The sequence below is a fragment of the Carettochelys insculpta genome, chromosome 1 (assembly GCF_033958435.1).
Source record: "Carettochelys insculpta isolate YL-2023 chromosome 1, ASM3395843v1, whole genome shotgun sequence".
Classification (NCBI taxonomy): domain Eukaryota; kingdom Metazoa; phylum Chordata; order Testudines; family Carettochelyidae; genus Carettochelys; species Carettochelys insculpta.
Genome location: NC_134137.1, coordinates 225,715,495 through 225,738,899, shown reverse-complemented (window position 1 = coordinate 225,738,899; position 23,405 = coordinate 225,715,495). Strand labels below are relative to the sequence as shown.

Here is a 23,405-nt window from a genome sequence, read left to right as displayed (position 1 = left end):
TTGAGTCAAGTATGCAGACAAGCCCCTATAGTGACTCAGAAAGTTTCCATCACGATTTAAACCATGTGTTAATGTTCCAAATTTGAATATAAGTGTCAGTTCGTCCACTTCTCTTTCTAAAACGGAGCGATAATGTCTCTTCATTAACACACATACCTTGAGGTCATTGACAGAATGCCCCATTCCATTAAAATGTTGACTAACTGGTTTGTGGATCTGTAGTGTTTTGATGCCCGTTGACCCTTTGTCTAAGGGAGTTAGAAGTCTGTCCAATATACAAAGCTTCTGGGCATTGTTGGCACATGATGGCTACTCACAGAATCATGGGCACTTTCTCATGCTCCTCTACTAACATCATATATGCCACCATGTGCCAACAATGCCCAGATGCTTTGTATATTGGACAGACTTCTAACTCCCTTAGACAAAGGGTCAACGGGCATCAAAACACTACAGATCCACAAACCAGTTAGTCAACATTTTAATGGAATGGGGCATTCTGTCAATGACCTCAAGGTATGTGTGTTAATGAAGAGACATTATTGCCCCGTTTTAGAAAGAGAAGTGGACGAACTGACATTTATATTCAAACTCGGAACATTAGCACATGGTTTAAATCGTGATGGAAACTTTCTGAGTCACTATAGGGGCTCGTCTGCATACTTGACTCAATCTAATTCTTGATCTTCCCCCCACCACCCCTCCACTCTCTGATTTGCTCACCTTGATTATCTTTTCCTGATTTGTCCTCCTTGCTTACTATTTTTGGTTCTCTGTGTCTTAAATATTGAGTCTGTTCTGGTCTGAAAAAGTGGGTCTGTCCCATGAAAGCTCACCTAATAAACTATTTTGCTTGTCTTTAAAGTGCTACTTGACTGCTTTTTATTTAGTTCTATGGTTTCTTACATTTTAAAAACATCCGGTAAACAACACATTACATTGTTCTTAACATTTTAAAGCATTTTAAATGCTCTCATTTTGAGGGCAATGTTCTAAATAAGACTTTATAACTTTTAATTAGTAAAATGTACACACAGTGGAAAAACACCATTGAGGTCTCCAGCATTCATAGCTAACGCAATAAATATTTTCTACATACGTGGCAATCATAGAAACACGTGTAGCCCAAAAGCACTGAGACTACTGACAACGGAGCGTGAAATCTGCTTTACAGATTTAGCCAAGAGATGGCTAGTTTTTAGCTCATATGGCAGAGATGCATAGCTTTAACCTCTAAGGTCCCAGGTTCAATCCCTCCCACCTTCAGTTTTACACACACTTAAGATCTAGGACAGCAGCCAAGAAAAACAAAAGCCTTATTAGCATTCAGATATTGACCATATTTGTACTACATCAATTTACAGTTCAGAGTTATAAAATGTTTTTATAACAGGAAACCTGAGATAACCAGCCAAGATAGCAATATTTAGACATGAAACAATACAACAAATTCAGCAGGGACAAAAGCATTAGATAAACTGCAAAACATAATTAATACCTTTGCGAATTAATGTCTTTCTTTTTAGATCCCAGTACTGCAAAAAGCCACCCAACGGGACACACACGAATAAGTTACACACATGGATAAACTTTTGCTATGTTGGAGCCTTATTTAACTATGGTCAGAAAAGGACAATCGTTTTAGTAAACTATTTTTTACTGCTTGGGTTGAGTGCCGGGGTGCAACAGGGGTACCCCGGAAAACATGGCCAACTGGCCGGTTACTTCACAGCGATAACGGGAGGGCTCTCGATTGCCATCAACTACTGTCTGACTGAATCAGGTGGCTAAATTATTGAGACCCGCTGGATACCTTGAGGGAGACGCTCGGGCTCCTTGTCGCCGCGCTTCCCTCCCTCCCGGAGGGGGCGCCACGTGGCTCGGAGGAGGACGTCGCCATCCGGTTGGCTCCGTACGGTGTTTGTGAGCATGGCCCTCCGGCACCGGGATGGACACCCGAGGTAGCTCCGGTGGAGGCGGGCAGGACACGGGCCTTGACGCCTTCTGGGCCCGGGCGGGACTGCGGCGGCGCATGCGGGCCGGGGGTTTCTACGACACAAGGCAGTGTGGGGGGTTGGGGAGCGCAGCGCCGCGCCGCGCCGCGCCGCGCGCGTGTCGGGGGTCGCTCTATCCCTCCGCCGGGGTTTCCGTGGTGGTCGGCGGCCGCTCTACCCCCTCCCCCCCCGTCTCTATGGTCGGCGGGGAGGGATGTGGGCTGGAACCCGCACCGCGGCGGAAGCGGGTGAGGAGCGCTGGGGGCCGGGGTGGCACAGCTCCGCTGCTTCCCAGAAGCGGCCCGGCTGGGGACTGGGCCCGTCACAGCTCGTGACCCGGCTCCCACGGGCGGCCAACCCCTCCCGCCGCGAGCTGAGTAGCGGGCCGGAGCCCAGGGCGGGGCGCCCGGCATACAGCCCCGCCCCCGGCAATGGCTCCTCCCAGCCTCACAGTGCGAGGCGCTGTACCCCTCCGTGCAGCTGCCCACGTGGGGACCCCGAACCGGCCGCCTGCGTCCGGGAAGCTACGGTGGTTTCCCTCCCTCTGAAGCCGCTTTGCGTCCCCCTGGGTTTCCGGCGAGAAAACATGGAGGTGCCGGGGTTTGGGAGTGCGGAGGTGGCTTGGGGCGGGGGTGCGTTTGGGTCCTTGGCCGGGTTCCGCCCCCGCGGTGGATTGGTGGGGCTTTGCCTGTCTCATCAGGCCTTTGGGGTGAGGTAAGGGTAGTTGGAGGGCGGTGGCTTCCCGGTCTAACTTCGGGAAAGAAAAAGGTGTGCGTGCACTTAGAGGATACTGCCGTCAACTCAAACTGGACAGACCTTAAAACCCCAGACTAGTATGAATTGGTTAATACTCAGACCTCAGTGCTTCAGTAGCCAGATTAGACTTAAGTATTACCCAAAAGAGCCATGGAAAGAGACACCAGGAGATGCATTGAAGAAATACTTATGGCTCAGTGAGTTGCAGTCTGAGTATCACCTTATAAATGTTGATTCGATTTGAAGACTTCTCGTAGAGATAGGTAAATAATCCACAGCAGTATATAAATAAGGACATCTCGTATGTTGCAGCAATGGGAAGTGGAAACTGCCTGTAGGCAGAAGCAACATGGCCTTCACTGATATGTCCTTGTCTTGTGAGAATCGCAGAAAAAAGAAAAGCAACAACATAAAGAATAACAAGTGAGTGTATCCTTTAAAATTGTTCTACTCTTAGGTTATTAGCAAAATAGTATGGGAGCTTGTTTAATAGTGATAACGTTTGAATGAACATAAGAACATAAGAATGGCCATACTAGGTCAGACCAAAGGTCCATCTAGCCCAGTATCCTGTCTGCTGACAATAGCTAATGCCGCGTGCCCCAGAGGAGGTGAACCAAAGACAATGATCAAGCGATTAGTCTCCTGCCATCCATCTCCTGCCTTCAACAAAAGGCTAGGCACCATACCTTACCCCTTGCTAATAGCCATCTATGGACCTAACCTCCAAATATTTATCGAGCTCTTTTTTAAACTCTGTTAGAGTCCTGGCCTTCACAGCGTCCTCTGGTAAGGGGTTCCACAAGTTGACTGTGTGAAGAAAAACTTTCTTTTATTAGTTTTGAATCTGCTACCCATTAATTTCATTTGGTGTCCTCTAGTTCTTATATTATGGGAACAAATAAATAACTTTTCTGCATTCACTTTCTCCACACCATTCATGATTTTATATACCTGTATCATATTGCCCCTCAGTCTCTTCTTTTCTAGACTGAAAAGTCCCAGTCTCTCTAGCCTCTCCTCATATGGGACCCGTTCCAAACCCTTAATCATTTTAGTTGCCCTTTTCTGAACCTTTTCTAAGGCCAATATATCTTTTTGGAGGTGAGGAGACCACATGTGCAGTTTGGTGTCATCTGCAAACTTTGCCACCTCACTGCTTACCCCATTCTGCAGGATGAAGTGCTGTTTGGATCTTTTCTTTACCCCATTCTCTAGATCATTGATGAATAAGTTGAACAAGATTGGTCCCAGGACTGACCCTTGGGGAACACCACTAGTTACCCCCTTCCATTGTGAAAATTTACCATTTATTCCTACCCTTTGTTTTCTGTTTTTTAACCAGTTCCTAATCCATGAAAGGATCTTTCCTCCTATCCCATGACCACCTAATTTACATAAGAGCCTTTGGTGAGGGACCGTGTCAAAGGCTTTCTGGAAATCTAAGTATACTATGTCTACTGGATCCCTCCTGTCCGCATGCTTGTTAACCCCTTCAAAGAACCCTAATAGATTAGTAAGACATGACTTCCCTTTACAGAAACTATGTTGACTTTTGCTCAACAAATCATGTTCCTCTACATGTCTGACAATTTTATTCTTTACTATTGTTTCTACTAATTTGCCCGGTACTGACGTTAGACTTACTGGTCTATAATTGCTAGGGTCTCCTTTCAAGCCCTTTTTAAATGCTCGGCTTCCATGTTAAGAAATCCGTGGACTACACAATTCTTACAGAGAGAACATACTAGGTATTGCAATTATGAGAAACCGAGCCGCTAATAAGGGGGAGTGAAGTCTCTGCTCTACAGCCTTGGTGGTTGGATAAGTCTAGGCTGACCCTTGTGAATTCCCACTGAATTCAACCATAGTAGTAGGCATCCTTCAGTCTGCACAGACTATGGATCGCGCCCTTTAAAGTTTCAATTTAAGACTTCATTTACACCGTCTATTGTGACTATGAAGACCTGCATGAGAGTGACAGTCCTTGCTGCATCTCTTGCAGATGTAGTGGGTGTCTGGCAAGTCCTTATTGTGCTTTCTGTGCGCTCGCTTCTGCTCTGCTAGCTGTCTGATCTTCAACTCGCCCTTCTGAAGGCCCTCGTGTAACCCCTGCCTCCATCTGCTGCGGTCGTCTGCTAGTTCTTCCCAGTTGTCCAGCTCGATGTCTACCTCTCTGAGGTCTGTCTTGCAGACATCTTTGTAACACAACTGGGGGCATCCGGGGGGTCTTTTGCCAGAGACTAGCTCACCATACATGATGTCTTTTGGAATCCTTCCATCGTTCATCCTGTGGACGTGGCCAAGCCAGCGGAGCCGACGCTGCCTGAGGAGGGTGTGCATGGTTGGGATTCCAGCTTGCTCGAGGATGGCTGTGTTGGTAACTCTGTCCTTCCATGATATTCCAAGGATGTGCCTGAGGCAGTGCAAGTGGAAGACGTTCAGCCTCTTTTCCTGGCGGGCATACAGGGTCCAAGTCTCGCTGCCATAAAGGAGGGTGCTGAGGATGCAGGCTCTGTAGACTTGCATTTTGGTGTGAGTGTACAGCTTGTTGTTATTCCACACTCTCTTGCTGAGTCTGGACAGAGTTGTGGCCGCTTTTCCGATCCTCCTATTTATCTCAGTGTCCAACGACAGGGTGTCAGTGATGGTGGACCCGAGGTAAACGAACTCGTGGACGACCTCTAACGTATAGTTGTCAATGCTGATTGATGGGGATTCAGCAGCATCTTGACCAAGTACATTTGTCGTCTTTAGGCTGATGGTAACCCCAAAGTCCTTGCACGCTTTGGAGAACCGATCCAGCAGTTTTCGAAGCTGGTCTTCTGTGTGTGACACTACAGCAGCATCGTCTGTGAACAGCATGTCTCTGATGAGGACTTCTTGCACCTTAGTCTTAGCTCTCAACCTTGCAAGGTTAAACAGTTTCCCATCAGATCTTGTGTGCAGCAAGATGCCCTCTGTTGAAGATCCAAAGGCATGCTTCAGGAGGAGTGCGAAGAAGATCCCGAACAATGTTGGAGCAAGCACGCATCCTTGTTTGACGCCGCTCCTGATTCTGAAAGCATCCGATAATGCGCCGTCATATTGGATGGTTCCTCTCATGTTTTCGTGGAACGACTGGATCATCTTGAGTAACCGTGGAGGACAGCCTATCTTGTGGAGCAGTTTGAACAGACCATCCCTGCTGACCAAGTCAAAAGCCTTGGTCAAGTCGATGAAGGCTATGTAGAGTGGCTTTCTCTGCTCCCTGCACTTCTCCTGCAGCTGCCTTAGAGAGAAGACCATGTCAACGGTAGACCTCTCTGCACGGAATCCACACTGCATAGCATTAGCTAATTAATTAGACCCTGATCAAGCAAGTACATAACTTTACTCCTGCATAGTATCATGGTCTTACTAGTTAAATGGTAAAAATAAATCATGTGCTTAAGTCAGGGGCTGGGAAATTTTCAAAAGAGAGAAGCTTTTGTTTTTGTTTCTGACTTTGTCTTTGTGTGTGATGTGCCTCTTGAAATATTTTTGGTCAAAGTTGCTTGTACTCATACACAAAGATAAACAAGTGACAAATTCAAACTTAAATAAACAAGGCAGGTGATGAAATAAAGTGGCTTTTGGAAGGGAGTTTGGTGCAGTGGGGGTCTGTGGGCTGGGGCAGGGTATGGGATGTAGGAGAGGGTGTGGAGTATAGGAGGAGTTTTGGTGTAGAAAGGAGCTCTGGGGTGGGGTAGCAGTTTGGGGTGCAGGGACAGGGGGCAGTTCTGGTGCAGAAGGGGTTTCTGATCTGGGGCACATTGGTATTTTTTCTTTTAACTTATAAATTTCCTCTCTATGGCTATGTCTGTACTTCAGAACAATTTCAGGATGCTCTGTGTCTACAAAATGCTTCTGGTATTTCAAAATATTTTTTGAAATAACGAGCATGCTATTTTGTCATCCCTGTACACCTCATTGCATGAGGAGTAAGGGATGCCTCAAAATAGCGCTGTATTTTGACATTTGGTGCTGTAAATGCTGAAATAGCCTATTTTGAAATAAACTTGAAGTAGGACACCCATTTTGCACAGTGCATATTGTATGTCTTGTTTTGAGTTTAGGTCACAGTGTAGCTGTAGCCTAAGAGATTCCAGTTGTGTTCTACGTAAAATCAAACCAATCTGCTGTTGCCAAGAAATGTATTGCCTATTTTCATCTTTCCAAAGTAACACTATCAGTTCAACAGAAACCTGAGCTACCTTTTGCCTTGTTGAGCCCTATGTATCACTTTCAACATCCTGCTTAAGGAAGGTCACTCCTTCTGCTACTAAACTAAAATGTAAGAAAAATAGAAGAGTACAGAAGGTCGTTGAAGCTAGAACAGATAATTACTGCTTATTTCAGGAACTGACATACAAGTGTCTCCTAGCAGTCAGTTCCTACGCTTGGTGGGTGGTGGTTGAGCTTCTGTGTTATTTACACTCTCCAGACTACTAAATATACGGTAATTCTAGAACAACGTGGAACTTTTCTCTGCTGTATTGTGGGCTGGTCTGCACTACGCCGTTGTTTCAGTATAAGGCAGCTTATGTCAACCTAATTATGTCTATGCTACTGGCACTTCTTCCCACCAGTGTAAGTTTTCCTACTACACCAATATGTCCACCTCTAAAACAGGTGTAAGGCATATATTCGCATACAGTAAACTCTTTCATGTCTAGCAGCCATGGGACCGGGAGGCTGCCAGGTATGAAAATATTACGTTTAATGGACAGGGATCCATTGCCACCCGTTCTGACAGTGGGAATGCACTACAGCAGCGCTCCCCTCCTCAAAGCCCTTGGCAGCCCGGTCCCCAGAGTGCCTATGCAGCCCACTCCACACTCCCTGCTGGGGTTCAGCAGGTCAGGCTCTAGCCGTGCTGCTGTGCATGGGGGCGTGGAGTACGTGGTGTTGGCTCTGGCCACCCGTCCCACCACACTCCCTGCTGGGACTCCCAGCAGCTCAGGACTCTTCTGTGCAGGGGGTAGGGGCAGTGGGGAGGGTCTTGCTGCATCTCAGTAGCCCCTTGTGGCTCAGGTGCTGGCTGTGCTGCCATGCGGTGGGGGTGTGGGGGCTGCCTGCCTATGCTCTGGCCACCCGTCCCACCACACCCTGGTGCTCAGCAGCCCCCAGCGTAGGCGCTGGGATAGCACTTGGTGGCAGTGCTAGTTATTTGAGAGTATCGGTTGGTTGAATAGTGGTTGAAAAAGAGTTTACTGTAGTTAGGATGATGCAGTATCTGTGTAGACACTGTGTCCCTTACATTAGCAGTCTTGTCAGTTTCACAGCAGGACCCAGGAAGTTAACAAGAAAGCTCCTGCTTCCCTGGAGAGCTGGACAGCCTCTAATCCCCCTTATCAGTTTCACAGCTCCCTGACCCATGAAATTGACAAGGCTGCCTAGCTCAGTCAGAGACAGGGCAGACCAAGAGTCAGGTGGTAGGAGGGTCAGGTTAACAGGAAATTGGGGTCGGCACCATGGTGTGGACAGCAATTGAGTAGTGAGGCCAAGGAGGAATGAGGGTCTGGAAGCTGGAATCTCAGATAGATTGGTAGCATGGGAGCAGAAGCTGGGAGGTTGTTCAGAGAGCTCACCTTCATTGTTTTGTGGTTTTATATAGTGGTGTCAGCCCACCTGTGGGCTCTGAGGGGCTGCCAGTCAGGTTCTTTGGGGGCAATGCTTCCTGCTGAGCCTAGATGTGTGAGGTCCTGCCAAGGACACAGCCTAAGCTTCTAGTGATGAAGTGGAGGCATCAGTGGGCCAGAACCCCCATGGTCCAAGTTCTAGTCATGCAGTTTCTTAAATCAGGAATCTTGGGTATAATCACTGTAGGATTGTCTAAATCAGGGTTTCCCAACCTATGGGTTGGGACCCAAACATGAGTTGCAATTACATTTCGAAAGGGTGACCAGCTGGGCTGGGCAGCTCCACAGGTGACTTTAAGAAGCCATTTGCACCCCCTGAAGTGATTCTCAACTTCTTAATTGGATTAACAGCTGTCAGGCAGTTAAGCCCAATCAATTATGGTTAGAAACATTTCAGCTGCAGGGCAGAGAACTGCATACCTAAGGAGCAGTGCCCAGCTCAGGTGAGGTGGGGGCCTGAGTCTGAGAAGGAGGGAGGGCAGAACTAATTAGTTCCCTGGCTTCCACCCTCTGCATGAGATGGGGTTCCTGCAGCTAGCGCTTCAGGCTGGGGCTCTGCCCCGCATCCAGCTTCCAGCTGTGGGGGTCCCTGTGCCTTCCCTAGCTCCCTCCAGCCTGAGTGTGACTCCCAGCTGCTGAGTGTGACTCCCCTAGCCCCCTGCAGCCCAAGTGTGCCTCCCCATGCCCCTGATTGTGGGGTTTAAGCAGGGGGAGCAGTTTGGGGATGTGTCTTTCCACCACCACAGCTGTGACTAACTGTAGTGAATGTAGTGTTATTATTTTATTAATATATTTCCCCTTTTCTTTGAAATAACTACTATGAATATATAAACATGAGGGAGGCACAATTTTATATTCTTGCCTCAGGTGCAAAATTAGCTAGTTACAGCTCTACTCTCCCCCCATGTCCATTTTTGAATTGCCTTGTTGAGATTGTGGATTTTTGACACCTCCAAGCAATGTAGTTATACTGAGCCTACATCTACGCTACAAAATTAAGTCAAATTTATTGAAATCACCTTTTTATTGCTAGATTTTATGAAGTCAAAGATGTGTCCGCAAATGTCCAGAAAGTTGACATGGCACGTTTCCATTGCCTTATCTAAGTTGGACTGGACCACCTGGCCTCAGAGTACATAAACCACAAGGAGTACTTCTTCATGATGTTGCAGGCATTGGTGGATCAGAAAGGTCATTTCACTGACATCTGTGTTGAATAGTCGTGAAGGGTGTACAACATGCACCTCTTCAGAAATTTCCGATCTGTACAGAAAGCTCCAGATGGGACTTTCTTTGCAGACCAAAAAATCAAGATGGGCAATGTGGATATGCCCATAGTGTTACTGGGTGACCCTGCTTACTCTCTGTTCTTTTCACTCATGGAGCCATATAGACATCCTGGACCACAGGAAGGAGTGTGTCAACTAGAGGCTGAGCAAGTGCAGAATGGCAGTGGAATGTGCTTTATTCCGTTTTTAAAAGCCAGATTTGGGTGCCTTCTGACCCTTTTGGCTCTTTGTTAAACTAACATTCCCACCGTGGTTGCAGCATGCTGTATTCTCCATAACATTTGCAAATCGAACAGGGAAAATGTCATGCCACCTGGGCAGTCCTCATGCACAGCTGGACACAAGGGCATTCAGCAAGTCACACGCAGCAGCAGCAACAGCAATCAGGGAGGCTTTGAAAAATAACTTTATGAATGAGCAGCCAGCCAACCAGTCATATGAATCTGCTGCATTTAACTGTTATGATACCACCCCTAAGCCCCCACAATGATTTGTGCTTGACATTTATGAAAGCACCTCCATCTGCACCCCACCCCATGTGAACCAATAAATGACACTGTGGCTTTCACAAAGCCAATCTTTTTATTTAGAAGTGGGAGGGTTCAGGGGTAGGTAGGGAAAGAGAAGGGAATCCTGGCATCACATTTGGTGGAATGTGAGCCTTTTGCAGTGTGGAGAGGTCCTGGGCATGGGGCAAGAGATTGTCTGTCTGCGCCCTTCTTTGCGTGTTTGGGGACTCTGGGGGTAGTCCGTGCTGAGGGGAGACTGGGCAACAGAGTATGAAGGCTGCATAATGAGTCCTGTGGCAGGTGTCTGTCTGGGACTCCAGTGTGGACTGTAGGATCTTGGTTTGCTCCCTGACAGCCATTTGGAGTTCTCCTGAGTCCTTGTTCCTGCACTGGAGCCTGGTTTGCTGACACTGCGGGGTCCACCTTCTGTGTCAGCTTTGGCTCACTGCCAGTCTGCTTTTTCAAGTTGCTGCAGGATGAAGTGCTGTTTGGATCTTTTCTTTTGCCTTATGGCAGAGTCCTTGTCTCCCCTACTCACATTGCCTGTTGAAGACAGCGAAGGTCAACATTTAGATGCAGTTTTTAAGTGTGACACAAAGCCCTTACGCATAGGTTTCTGTTTGGCAGTCACTGCAACTTTTGTTTTCCAAGGCCGCTTTTGGCTTCTTAAGAATAACCACGAATCAGCCTATGCAGAACAAAACTATCAGTTATCCAGACAATATCTGCAGTGACATGGTCTGGATAACTAAGATCTCGTTTTCTCAAGGATGGCGGGGGTCAGGGTCCGCACTGCCTGGCAGCCATGTGGTGTGGGGGGAGGGTTCGAGCCCACCAGACACATGGCAGGCTTGGGGCAGTCTTCCCTGTAAACTGACAAGCAGGGGAAAAAAAACTTTCTTGGTAGCACTTCATAAATCCTATGCAGGGGTAAAGCCATTTAAAGCAGGGAAAGCCAATTTTTTTTAAAGCTGTATGGTGGAAGGGGAAAAGGCCCGGTGAGCCTGCCAGCTGCGTGGAGAGGGGAGACAGTCAGTCTGCCAGCCAAGTGGTGCGTCAGGGCGGTCCTGGGAGATTGAAATGGCCAGGGAGCAGTGTGAAAAACCCAGATGCTTCCCATGCTGCTTCTAGGTTGTCAAAAGAGATTTAAGCCTTCTAAAAATAACAGACAGTGATAAAGAAAATATGCTTATACTGTGTGCACCAGGGCTGGAAAACTTGCTGGAATGCTATGTGGTGTCATGATGCCAGGTTACTCACTGGTTGCCTAGCGTGGTAAGGTGTACTGTTGTGGAAGCTGTAATAAATCAGCCTCGCCAAAAGCCTTGTGCAAAAAATAAGAGTACCTGGCTGAGACCTTTGTGGAGATCTTCAAAATGGATAAGGACTCCATCCCCAGATATGCTAACAAGTTGTTTTAAGGGGTATAGATCTGCCACGCCAGAGCCACAGCCTGCTTGTAGCAGTTTAAAAAATATGTTTCACAGAAGTAAGTCTATACCCCAACCCAGCTGCAACCCGCTTGTAGCATTCTAAAAAAATACACACCAGAAGAGCACTCTGCATCATTGCTGCACCCCGGAGCATCAGGTGTTGATGAGGGGACTGAGTCAAGGGTGGTGAAGAGCTCCACGCTGGCAGGATCAGCTCCGTTGGGTGCCTGCTGAACGTCAGCGTCCTCATCTACATCGGCCTCCTGCTCCACCCTTGGCTCCCACTGGAGCTCTGAGGATGGTCTCCTGAAAAATCTCTGTTAACCTTGGGAGGTGTGGTTGGGTCCCTCCCAAGAATGGTGTCATAGTGGCAACACGCCAATGGGCAATCTGGATCATCTCCAAAGACTTCTCTCGCTTTTTGATAGTTCTGCCTGAGCTCCCTTATTTTGACTCAGCATTGCTGAGCGTCCTGGGCATAACCATTCTCGATCATGTCCCATTAAATCTTCTCATAAATGTTCTTATTTCACTTGCTGACTCGCAGTCTGCTCATCGCTGGTTCTTAAGCACACACACAGATGAGATCCAAGATCTCATTGTGGCTCCATGCTGGAGCTCTTTTGCTACCCTGAGAACTCAAATCAGAAGAACTGTGAGCAGTCATGATGGCTAGATGCGATAGATGGCTCCTGAGGTGCGCTATCCACGCTGGTCAGTATCCGTGCCGTGAGCTTGTGATAGCTGCCTGATCAGGGTCCCCGACTCTGTGTCTGCCTGGGAGCGTTGCTGATCTCCCAGCTACTTAGACAGCCCGTTCATCCCCACACGCACTCCAGAAGACGGTGGAGGGAGAGCCATGTCCCAGGCATTCAGTGAGAGACAGGAGAGAGGGAAGGTGCAGCAAGCTTTTTAGACATAAAGATCACTGCTGTTCCTACAACACTCTGCCCCTTGATCTATGATCATTACATAGTTGTCATTGTGTGGCACAGGTGGTCTGTTAAAAGAAGCCAAACAATTATAACAAGATGAACTAACTAAAATCATTACAATTGAACTAAGCTCGGATAACAAACATAAACGCAAATCATCGTAATCATAATTGGCCAAACAATGAAATCATTGCAAGCATAACTGAGAAAATAATACAATCATTACAATAATAATAAATGGGAACATAGTAAACCCATCTCCATCAAAATAACTGAGTACATTAACAAAGGGAATTCAAGTTTGATGCTGCAATAGCTATCAAACAATAAAAAGTCACTGAGGTCAGGATCGCATGTGATAGCTGCCTAATCAGGATCCCAGACTCTCTGTCTACCTGGAAGCTCTGCTGATCTCCCAGCTGCTCAGACACACAGAACCACAGGGCTGGAAGGGACCTCAGGAGGTCATCTAGTCCAGCCCCCTGCTTCAAGCAGGATCAACCCCCACTAAGTCATCCCAGCCAGGACTTAAAAACCTCTAGGCTGTTCCTACACAGGCCACTTTATGCTAATACATGGAGCAAAAGATGCTTATGAGGCATGGATCCAAATTCCCCATGCCTCATTAGCATAACGTCACGTGATTTGGAGTCCGGAAGACCATTCTTCCGGACTCTAAAACGCTGTGTAGAAGCGCAGCCCTGGTGGGCTTCTGGAAGGCCCCTTCTTTCCAAAAATTGTGTAGAAACAGCCCTAGGGATGGAGAATCCACCAGCCCATTCACCCCAATACACATTTCAAGAGAGGGTGGAGGGAGAGCCATATCCCAGGCATTTAGTAAAAGACAGGAGGGGAAGAGCGTAACATGTTTTTAGACATACAGATCAGTGCTGCCCCGACAACACCCCCAAGCCTCTGTCCTTCCTCTTCCTTTCCCTGCTCCGCCCTGCACCTGCTCCATGCCTTTTCCCAACCCTTGCCCCTCTGCCACCTCTTCAAGCTCCATTCCATCCCTTCTCCCAAAGCCCAGATGTCTCCTCTCCTGAGTGATGCCTGGGGCCAGTGGTGCTACCAGTGGCCCGTGCCATCAAGGCCTCGCATCCTCCTGAAGTATGGGGCAACAGCTAATATGGAGTAGCTTCACATCCCCATTGGCTGAAAATTTGTTTGTGTGGACAAGCCCTATATCTCACTGCATTTGCCAGTGCTGGTGGGGTGCACCTTAAGGGAAGTATGGAGAGCACAAAACTGATGATGTGCCACTGACTGAGTTTGACTAGTTGTTACTGAGGTGTAAGAAGTGCACTTCTCAGGATATAGTAGTGACAGTGTGATGGAGAGGTGTGACTGGGGAGGAGGGCTTAGAAGAAAGTGCTAGACAGATTAATCTAGGGCTATTTCTACACAGGCCGCTTCCTTCAGGAGTGGCATGCTAATACACGGCGCAAAAGATGCTAATAAGGCTTGGATGCAAATTCCCCACACCTCATTAGCATAACGTCATGTGATTTGGAGTCCAGAAGACCGCTGTTCTGGACTCCAAAACACCGTGTAGAAGCCTGGCCCTGGGGGCGGGGCAGCTTCTGGAATGAAGTCCTTCTTCCAGAGGCCCCTTGTTCCCAAAACTTTATGGGAAGCAGGGGCCTCCAGAAGGAGGACTTCCTTCCGGAAGTCCCCCAGGGCTGCGCTTCTACGTGGCGTTTTGGAGTCCAGAAGAGCGGTCTTCTGGACTCCAAATCACATGACACTATGCTAATGAGGCATGGGGAATTTGCATCCACGGCTCATTAGCATCTTTCGCTCTGTGTATTAGCATGCCACTTCCGAAGGAAGTGGCCTGTGTAGAAACAGCCTAGGTGAGGATGATAGAAGCTATACCTGAATAATCCATAAGGTTATAGGGGCTCAGATGAAAATCTTGTCTTTATGAGGCTCTTAATTCTTCATAATTCATTATCTTACTACCATTATTGTTGATTATTTGTGTTGTGGTAGTGCCTTTGGAATGCTGCCCTCCTGAATATGTGTGAATAACATGGGGATAGACTGCTATGTGCTTTGGGAGATCCAGAGAAGCTCTCTGCACACTCAGAAAGAAAGGCAGGGGAGGAGGAGCGTGTAAGCAGGGGTGAGGGAGTGGCCTGTTGAGTGGAAAAAGGCTGGAAGTGTTGACGTTATTTTTTTTCCAATGGTCCCTGCAGTGTTGAGCTGACTTGTTCTTGGCATGTGCGAGGCAACAAAGGTCTCTTTGTGGGGTTTCAAGGCTGAGAAGTGTCTGCCATTCACAGAGGAATCTCCATAACTCTGCACAGAGTGACTTGAGGGGCGGCGGCAGCAGTAAGTAGATTTTGTGTGCTTTCTTCCTTGTGGCTTGAAATGATAAAAAGAAGCAGGAAGGAAGGAGTTGGTGGAAGCTTAAGAGCCAGTGAATTCAGTGCTCCTGGGTGCAGATTGAAAGGGTTGGTTTGAAAAGATTTTCTTTAGGAACAGATGAAGAGGAAATTTAAGCCCTGTGTGTGGGGAAGTGTCCTAAAGCAGTGACACAAATTAGGGTTAGCTGAATGGCAAGCTTTAAAAATGTATTACCTGGAAAGTCTGTGAGAAGGGGCTGGAATAAGCATTTACAGAACTCAGGAGCTTGGATTGTCCTGCGTGATAAGCAGACACTGTTAGTTGATATTTCTCCTGAGTTGAATGAGAAGAGATCACTTTGCTCTTGGAAGGTGTGGATCAAAATGCTATTTTGTTTCTCTGTGTTGCCCTCGGCAGTAATCCCATTTCTACTTTGGGGATTCGGTTAAACTGCAGATGTTGAATCGTAAACTCCACAATTCTGATAAACACACGGTTTCGAGAATTCTTTTGTACTTGGGTCCCTGCAACAGCATGTGGATACCAAGTGCATTTTTCAGTATTGGCCGGTTATTACTCCTTCTTTAGATTGGAAGGCCTTCTTTCCATGAAACTGGTGTATTTCCATTGAGCGGTATGTATAGGGCATCCCCTGTACAGCGTGGAGCTCATCTTCGGGGAGAGTTGTCAGCATGCTGTCATGCAAGACATGAAACTGGCAGGGGTTACGAGGCTGAGGCTTGATTGTGCAGCAAAGATCAGGGTCAGAGTCTAGAATTTGCCCTTGAAATGTGTGACTTTGAGTTGCACTGAATTTGCATTAAACTGAGTTAAGCACAACTCAGAGCCACTCTGTAGCTGTCTGCTTGCCAGGCTCCCCCAGCTGTGGGAAGCCAGGCAGGCAGACAGCTGACATCGCTGGGGGAAGGCAGGGAGCAGCACCAGCCTGGTTCGCATTTTCCCTGGGCTTGAAGGAGCTGGGAAACTGTCCACTCCACCAGGGCTGGTCAGTTTCCTGGTTCTTGCCAGCAGCTGGGGAGATGGCAACCCACTGGTGCGCCCTCCCCGGCCTTGCAGGACCTGGGAAACTGACCACACATAGCTGAATGCTTGGGCTGGATAATGAGGAGAGAAGTTTTCTGCAAAGGAGCTCTATTTGGTTACACCCTGGTGTGCATCATACCTGATGCTGTGCAAATGAACGTGTTTGATTTGGTAGGATTGGTTGTAATTTCATATAGAGATGTGGTTTCCAACACACAGTCTGATATTTATTTATCTGTCTTGAAAAAGGAAGGTCTGACGTCTGACACACATTGTTGTCAGAATTCAACAGTGCTGTTTATAAAGCCATTGACTTAACTCTTTTGGCTAAATTAAGATTTGGATAATTATTTTACTTCCTTGTGTTGTCCCAGGCAGTTTCAGTTGGGTATCATGGTGCTCTTTGCTTTTTGTCCTAAACAACAGCATGGTTTTTTGGTCCATGTGACCAGACATTCTACATAGTTGGAGTTACATGTCACTCGTGGGAAGAAATTATTGCTTTTCATGTAGGGTACATCTACACTAGGAACTAGCTTTGAAGTTAACGTAGCCAGCAGAGGGTCTACGCGCATTTTGCCTTACTTCAAAGTTAACTTCTAAGTAGGGAGCCCAACGGCAAAGTCCTTATTCTGTTCCCAGGAATGGAGCAGTGCCCTACTTCAAAGTTTAACTTTGTAGTAGGGTGTGTGTAGACCCTCAATTTCGAAGTTGTGCTTGGAAGTAAGCAACTTCGAAGTTTTGTAGTGTAGACACAGAAGTAATGTATGAAGTTAGTGTGTAAAATAAATAACATGTTAAGTTGGTGCATGTTTCTCAAATCTCCGTTTTGTATACCCATGATCAAATCCAGCAAGGTACAGGTTAATCGTGGGAGGAGTTTTTCTAACTGTAAAGTTGGTAGTTGTATCTTGCTATCTGTATTTGAAAAACAATTGGCTTGTATTAAAACACAGATGCAGGCAGGGCCTTGGAAATAGTTCTTGCTGTAAAGTTTGTTTAATCAAGATTGAAGTTTAACAGAATAAGTGTTACTAATTCACTTCTGTATTTAACCATGTAAGTGTAGTTAGGAAATGCCAAATAAGGTTATATATGAAACCTTGCACTCTGAACTATTAAATTACATCTTATTTCTGTTACTCCAGTTCTTCCTGTAAAATATTCTAATTCTTTTCTTTATTAATGGTGCTTCTCAAGTTTGTGTCATCAGCAAATTTCAATAGGGTGGATTTTTCTTTTTCTTTTATTTTCTAATTATTCTTATTTTTATTTTGTAGAGGAAGCTTGATCTAACGTAAGTAATTAAACATAAGGAAGAAGGGCACGTTTTCAGGAAGATAGAATTAGGGCGGTAAATGGGTGATTAGGCTGAAAACAGAACAATTGTGCTAACTAAGATGAGTGAATAAGTCAGTGGGCCAAGAAGACTGAGTGACTGAGCCAGCAAGAAAATAGGGAGACTACCCAAAAAAAAACCTTTTACTGTACTTTGAACAAGATGAGTTAGGAATGTAGAGCTGAGGTAAAGAGTAGATCAAGCATGAGCAATGTGTGAACAGGGTTTGGTTCCTGCAAAGTAACAGAGTCAATCAAAAACGTGTAATGCAATACATAGGAAATGTAATGAGGTGTGTGTGCGCGCTCGTGCGTGCACGTGTATAAAAATAAGTAAGGGGGGTAGGGGTTTTTCTGAGTAACTTTGGGGTTCTGATGCACCTTGCTACTCCCCCACTTGCATTTCACTCTGACTCAGTATAGTGTTGTGATATACTAACTAAAGATACCTGAGTGACGAAGTATGGAGGTCTTGGAGGAAATCTCTTTACTTTTCTTTACTTTTTCTTTCTTTACATTCAAGACATTTATTTATTCACCATTAGTCATTATGCCAATACCATGTACAATAAGCATTTCTTTACTTTTGCATTTGTTCCACATTTATTAGTCTGCACAGAATTTCTCTTTATTTTAATGAAAGACGGCATGACTCAGTCTCCACACTAACTTTGTATTATTAACTGCTTTCCACCAGGTGGTAACTTCTGTCTTGAAATATTGCAAACGATACATTGACTGAGGAGAAGTCACAAAGCAAAACGATCTATAGGGAGCTAAACTCACTTGGGGATAATTACTGCGAATCTCTAGACAGGTAAACAAGTTGACAGAAGTGACGCCCTTGAGGGAAATTACTTATATTAATTTTCTGTGGATTCAAGAGGACCAGCAGATGAAGCGTGCAGCCTGCTGTAGCAAAGTGAGACAAAACCCTGTTGGAAGTGTTCGAAGGACTCTTGACACCTAGGAGGTTCTTTGAATGGAAGATGGGCATGACGTTAATAAGCTTAGCAGGCATGTAGACTGTGTATGGTTTTTAAGATATGGTTTATCTGTGATGCTTTTGTTTTGATGAGCTGCTTCATGTGAAGTCTTCATGAGGTGCTGGAAAGAAAACAGTGTGCTGTACCACGGGGCACTGCACAGCACAGACCTAATCAATAGAGGAGGGGTAGGGAACCTTTCTCGGGTCAGGAGCCGCTTACCTGTGCAAAAATCGGTCAGGAGCCACACGCAAGTGAGAAGAAGCAAAACAAAACAAAATACAAAACCCTCACTGATTTGGTCCCTGACTGAAACCCCTCATGCTCCAGCACCATAGGCAGTGGGTTGGAGAAGGGGAGGATTGAGGTTCAGGCTTTCCACGGGCCCATTAACTTTTTGGGGGGCCCAGGGTGAGACCAAAAATAGGGGGTTCAGGATTCAGTGTGCGGGAGAGAGCTGTCAAGGAGCTGGTGTGGGGCCTAGGTAGAAGTGAGGTTGCAGGAGTGAGCAGGGATTAGAGGATCTTGGTGGAAGGTAAGGTGCATAAGTGGACTGGAGGAAGCAGAAGTGGGGTTCAGGAGTAGACTGGAGGTGGGGGTCTGGATGTGAGTGAAGGTGCAGGAACAGGCTAGTGGTGAGGGTCTGAGTGGGAAGTGGAGGAACAGGCTGAGGGTGGGTATCTGGGCAGAAGCAGGAGAGGAGTAGGTTAGAGGTGGTGGAGTCTGGTTGATGCAGAGGTGTATTTACCTCCATGCATTATTGCACAGAGGTAAATGACCCAGTTTAGAGGTCCCAGGCCCCCAACTTACCTACCTTCTCACCCACAGGGTCATACCAAAACCAAAAAAATATACAAAAATGAACATTTGAGACATTTATTTATTAGTGTAGTGAGTCAGTATGCCCTCCTGCTCACTCAGAGGCAGAGGAGGCTGAGCAGAGGCCCTGGTGGGTGGGCCCGGAGCCAGAACACCAGAGGCCCGCCCCTCAGAGGGTGGGGCCCAGGGCTAGAAGGGCCAAGGGCAGGGCTCGGGACCCATTAAAAGCCTGGGCCTCCAGGCAGGGAGGAGGCGCCTGTATGAGCTCCCCAGGGCCAAGGGCAGAGGGCCTGTCGCCGCCCCAGCGGCCCTGAACAACCCCGTATCCAGATGCCCCAGGGGGACTACCCGGACTTCCCAGACCTGCCAGGACCCTCATGCCGGCGGAGACCCCCCCGCCTTGGAAGAAGCCCGGGACGCGGCCAGACCGGCGAGGATGAGTGACCACGGGGCCCCAGGAGCAGCCCACCCCAGAGTCCTGGCGGACCCCTTCAGCCCCCAGGCCCAGGATCGCCTTGGGCCCACCGTGCTACCACTGCCAGACTATCCCAATGACATCGACATGAGCGACTGGCCGGAGCCCCCGAAGGTGGACGATTTGGAGGAGACCGACCCCGCGGGACCCCCTGACCGGATGGACTGGGACCTTCCCCCGGTGGAGGTAGAGGTAGGAAGTGGCCTGGGGAACGACGCTCCCGAACCCATGGCAGTGTGTTGCGGCCTGGATCCCCACTGCCGTGGTCGTGTGTGAGCGACCCCCAGGGCCCCGGGCCGGGTCGCAGTGGAGTGGAAGGGCCTGTGGCCCCCTAACCCCTCCCTGACAGGGCCAGCCCGCACTGGGCCTGTGCTCAAACCCTTGTGCTGTTGTCCCACCCCAAACTGAGGGCTGGGCCTGTGCTTGAACCCTTGTGCTGTTGCCCCGCCCTGAACTGAGGGCTGGGCCTGTACTGTGTTACTATTGCGAACTGCTGCCTCGCCCCGAACTGAGTGCTGGGCTGGTGTTATAACCATTTTTTGTGATTGCCGCCCCGCCCTAGGCCAGGGGCTGGGCGTCTCGGGACTCCTACACGTGGTGGAGAAGGTGGGTACTTGATCCCCACCCCTGACGTAAGGGGTGAGGGAGTGGGCTCGCAAGCCCACAGAGCAGAAGAGACCCCAGATGGTGCGGGTGAGTATCCACTGTTTTTTTTTGTTTGTTGTTGTTGCTGTCCCCACTCCAATGATGGAGATGGACAAGCTGCTGAAGTACTTGGCCGAAAGTCAGCAGAAGCAGCAGACTGCCCAGCTACAGCAGCAACAGCAGCTGCTCCAGCAGCTGGGAGCCCAGCAGGCACAGCTGTTGACTGAACTGATGGCCCAGAAGCAGGAGCACCAGCGGCAATGTCTGCAGCAACTGGCAGCCCTGGTGCCATTGCCGGCCGAGCCACGGCAGGGAACTCCAGGGGAGGGCCCTGCATCAGTCCTGCCGGTACGGCTAACAAAGATGGGTCCAGCGGATGATCCGGAGGCCTTCCTAGTCACCTTCGAACGAGTAGCGGTGGTGGCTGCGTGGCCTCGGAACCAGTGGGCTACATTGCTGGCCCCTTATTTGACCGGGTGGGCCCATAGAGCTTACCGGGCACTATCTATTGAAGACGCCCAAGATTATGTCTGGGTGAAGGCAGCCGTCCTCGACGCCCTGGACGTTAGCCCTGAGACCTTCCGCCGGCGGTTCTGGACCCTGACCTATGCCCCGGGGGCTCGGCCGCAGGGCGTGGCGCAGGAGTTGAGGGATACGTGCCAGCGGTGGCTGCAACTGGAGGTGAGGACCCCCGCAGAGCTCATGGAGCAGGTCGTCTTAGAACAGTTCCTCTGCATCCTCCCACCAAGAGGGCGGGCTTGGGTGCGGCACCACCTACCTACCACTGTTCAAGCTGCCATCGACCTTATGAACGACTTCCTTGCCGCGGAGGAGCCAGAGGTACCTACAGGCTTGGCCCCGTCGTCACGGCCCCCGCATCGGGGAGCCGAGAAGCCATGGGAGCCCTGCTCCGAACTGCCCGGCCAGCTGCGGGTGTCACCCATTCTCCGTTGGAGGCCACCGTGGAAGCCGGGCCCCAGTAACCCCCAGGGGGGACCCGAGGGGGCCACCAACACGCGGCCACCAGGTCCAGGGGGGCGCCAGACCCACAGGGGGCCCCAACCAGCGCTAGGACCCTGCTTCATCTGTGGTCAACAGGGACACCTCAAACGGGACTGCCCAGAATATTTCTGTAGTTTTGGCCGAGTATGGGCGGCCGAAAAGAGGGCGAGACCCCCACAGGCGCCCACGATTACGGTCCCGGTCCTCGTGGGGACTGAGGCCACGATCGCCTTAGTGGACTCGGGGTGCAGCCAGACCCTGGTCCGCCAACGCGCCGGCCTGGAGGCTGACCCCACTCTAGGGACCATTCGGTAGCAGTGCATTCATGGCGACGTGCATCCATACCCCTGCGCACGGGTGGCCCTGACGGTGGCAGGGGTGACCCATCATTTGGTGGTCGGCCTCGCGCCCCGACTGGCGTACCCAGTGGTGTTAGGCCGGGACTGGCCAGGCTTCCTGGGTATCTTCTGCCTGGCCACCGGACTCAAGCGGGAGGCGGCCCCTGTCCTGGAGGGGAATACGCCAGAGGATCCGCCCGAGGAAAGGGTGGGGCCGGACCTGGGACCCCTTTCTGAAGGACCCGCCGAAGGCTCAAAGGGGACCAGCCCTGATGACGGGGTAACCTCAGATGTCTGCCGGGATCAGAGAGACGACCCCACGCTAAGCTGGGCCTATGCCCAGGTTGCGGCAGTCGACGGGGTGGCCACGGACCCCCAGCTCATGGCACAGTGGCCCCACTTCGAGCTGCGCCAGGAGTGGTTGTACCGGGTGGACTGAGACCCCCAGACCCAGGAAAAACGAGTACAGCTAGTGGTGCCGAAATGCCACCGACGGGCCGTAATGAAGTTGGCCCATGGTATCCCCACCGCCGGCCACCTCGGCCAAGAAAAGACACAAGCCCGGATACTTTCCCGGTTCTTTTGGCCAGGGATCCATCAGGTGGTCAAAAACTATTGTAGTTCCTGCCCCGCGTGCCAGCTTGCTGCTCCCCCGCGGGTCCCTAAGGCCCTGTTAATCCCGATGCCAGTGGTGGGGACCCCGTTCGAGCGGGTGTCCGTGGATCTGGTGGGCCCGCTCCCTAAAGAACATGGCCGGGTATCAGTTTGTGTTGGTCCTCATGGACTATGCCACCCGCTTCCCGGAGGCCATCCCACTGCGCAATATCACGGCCCGCACCATCGCGGGAAAGCTAATGAAGATCTTCGCCCGAGTAGGGCTGCCACGGGAACTTCTCACCAATCAGGGAACCAATTTTACACCCCGTCTGATGAAGCAGGTCTCTGCGCTCCTGGGGATTAAACAACTACACATCTCTGTGTACCACCCCCAGATGGATGGCCTGGTAGAGCGCTTTAACCGCATGCTGAAAGAGATGATGCGCAAATTCCCACCAGAGGACCTGCGCCAGTGGGATCAGTTGTTGCCTCCCTTGCTTTTAGCCATCCGGGAGGTTCCCCAGTCCTCCACACGTTTGTCTCCGTTCGAGTTACTGTACGGACGCTGCCCCCGGGGTGTACTCGACCTTATGCAGGAGGTCTGGGAGCAAACGGCGTCCCCCTCAAAGGGACTGCTGCAGTAAGTCTTCCAGCTCCAGAAGTGCCTGGAACAGGTAGGGGCCCTCGCAGAGGAAAACCTGAGAGCTGCACAGGCGTCCCAAGCCCGAACCTACAACCAGGAGGCGCGGAGCCGCAGTTTCCAGCCAGGTGATCGGGTCCTGGTCCTGCTAGCCTCCAGCGAATCTAAGTTGCTGGCTAGGTGGCAGGGACCTTACGAGAGTATTCGAGCCATGGGGCCTGTCACCTATGAAGTTTACCAACCCGACTGCCGTAAGAAGACGCAGCGATATCATATCAACCTGTTAAAACTGTGGTGGGACTGGGAGGGCTTCATGATAAACCCCTGCCCCCCGGACGCCAAACTGGGACCCCAGGTGCCTCACGGGGAGGAACCGGCACAACCGGCCCTCGGGGCAACGCTGACAGAAGAGCAACGGAAGCAGGCCCAGTGCCTCCTCCAAGCGTTCCAGGATAACTTCACCACCCTCCCCGGACACACCTCCCTGGTCTGCCATGTCATCTGTACGGAGCCTGGGAAGGTGGTTCGCGATGCCGCGCTCCCACTACCCTTCCGGATGCGGGAAGTAGTGGAAGAGGAGGTACGGGTGA

At 49.6% G+C, this 23,405-nt stretch overlaps 1 protein-coding gene across 9 annotated transcripts in view; it reads left to right on the top strand.

Annotated features, from left to right (window-relative positions):
• Positions 1-823: 823 nt before the first annotated feature.
• B4GALT4 (beta-1,4-galactosyltransferase 4) overlaps positions 824-23,405 on the top strand; it is a 63,892-nt gene continuing 41,310 nt past the window's right edge. For 2 of the 9 annotated variants that reach the window (XM_075000427.1, XM_075000463.1), the window contains exons 1-2: positions 1,978-2,242; positions 3,063-3,173. The gene's annotated coding sequence lies outside the window, so the exon portion shown is untranslated. The other 7 variants (XM_075000406.1, XM_075000453.1, XM_075000444.1 and 4 more) reach the window with 6 other exon arrangements.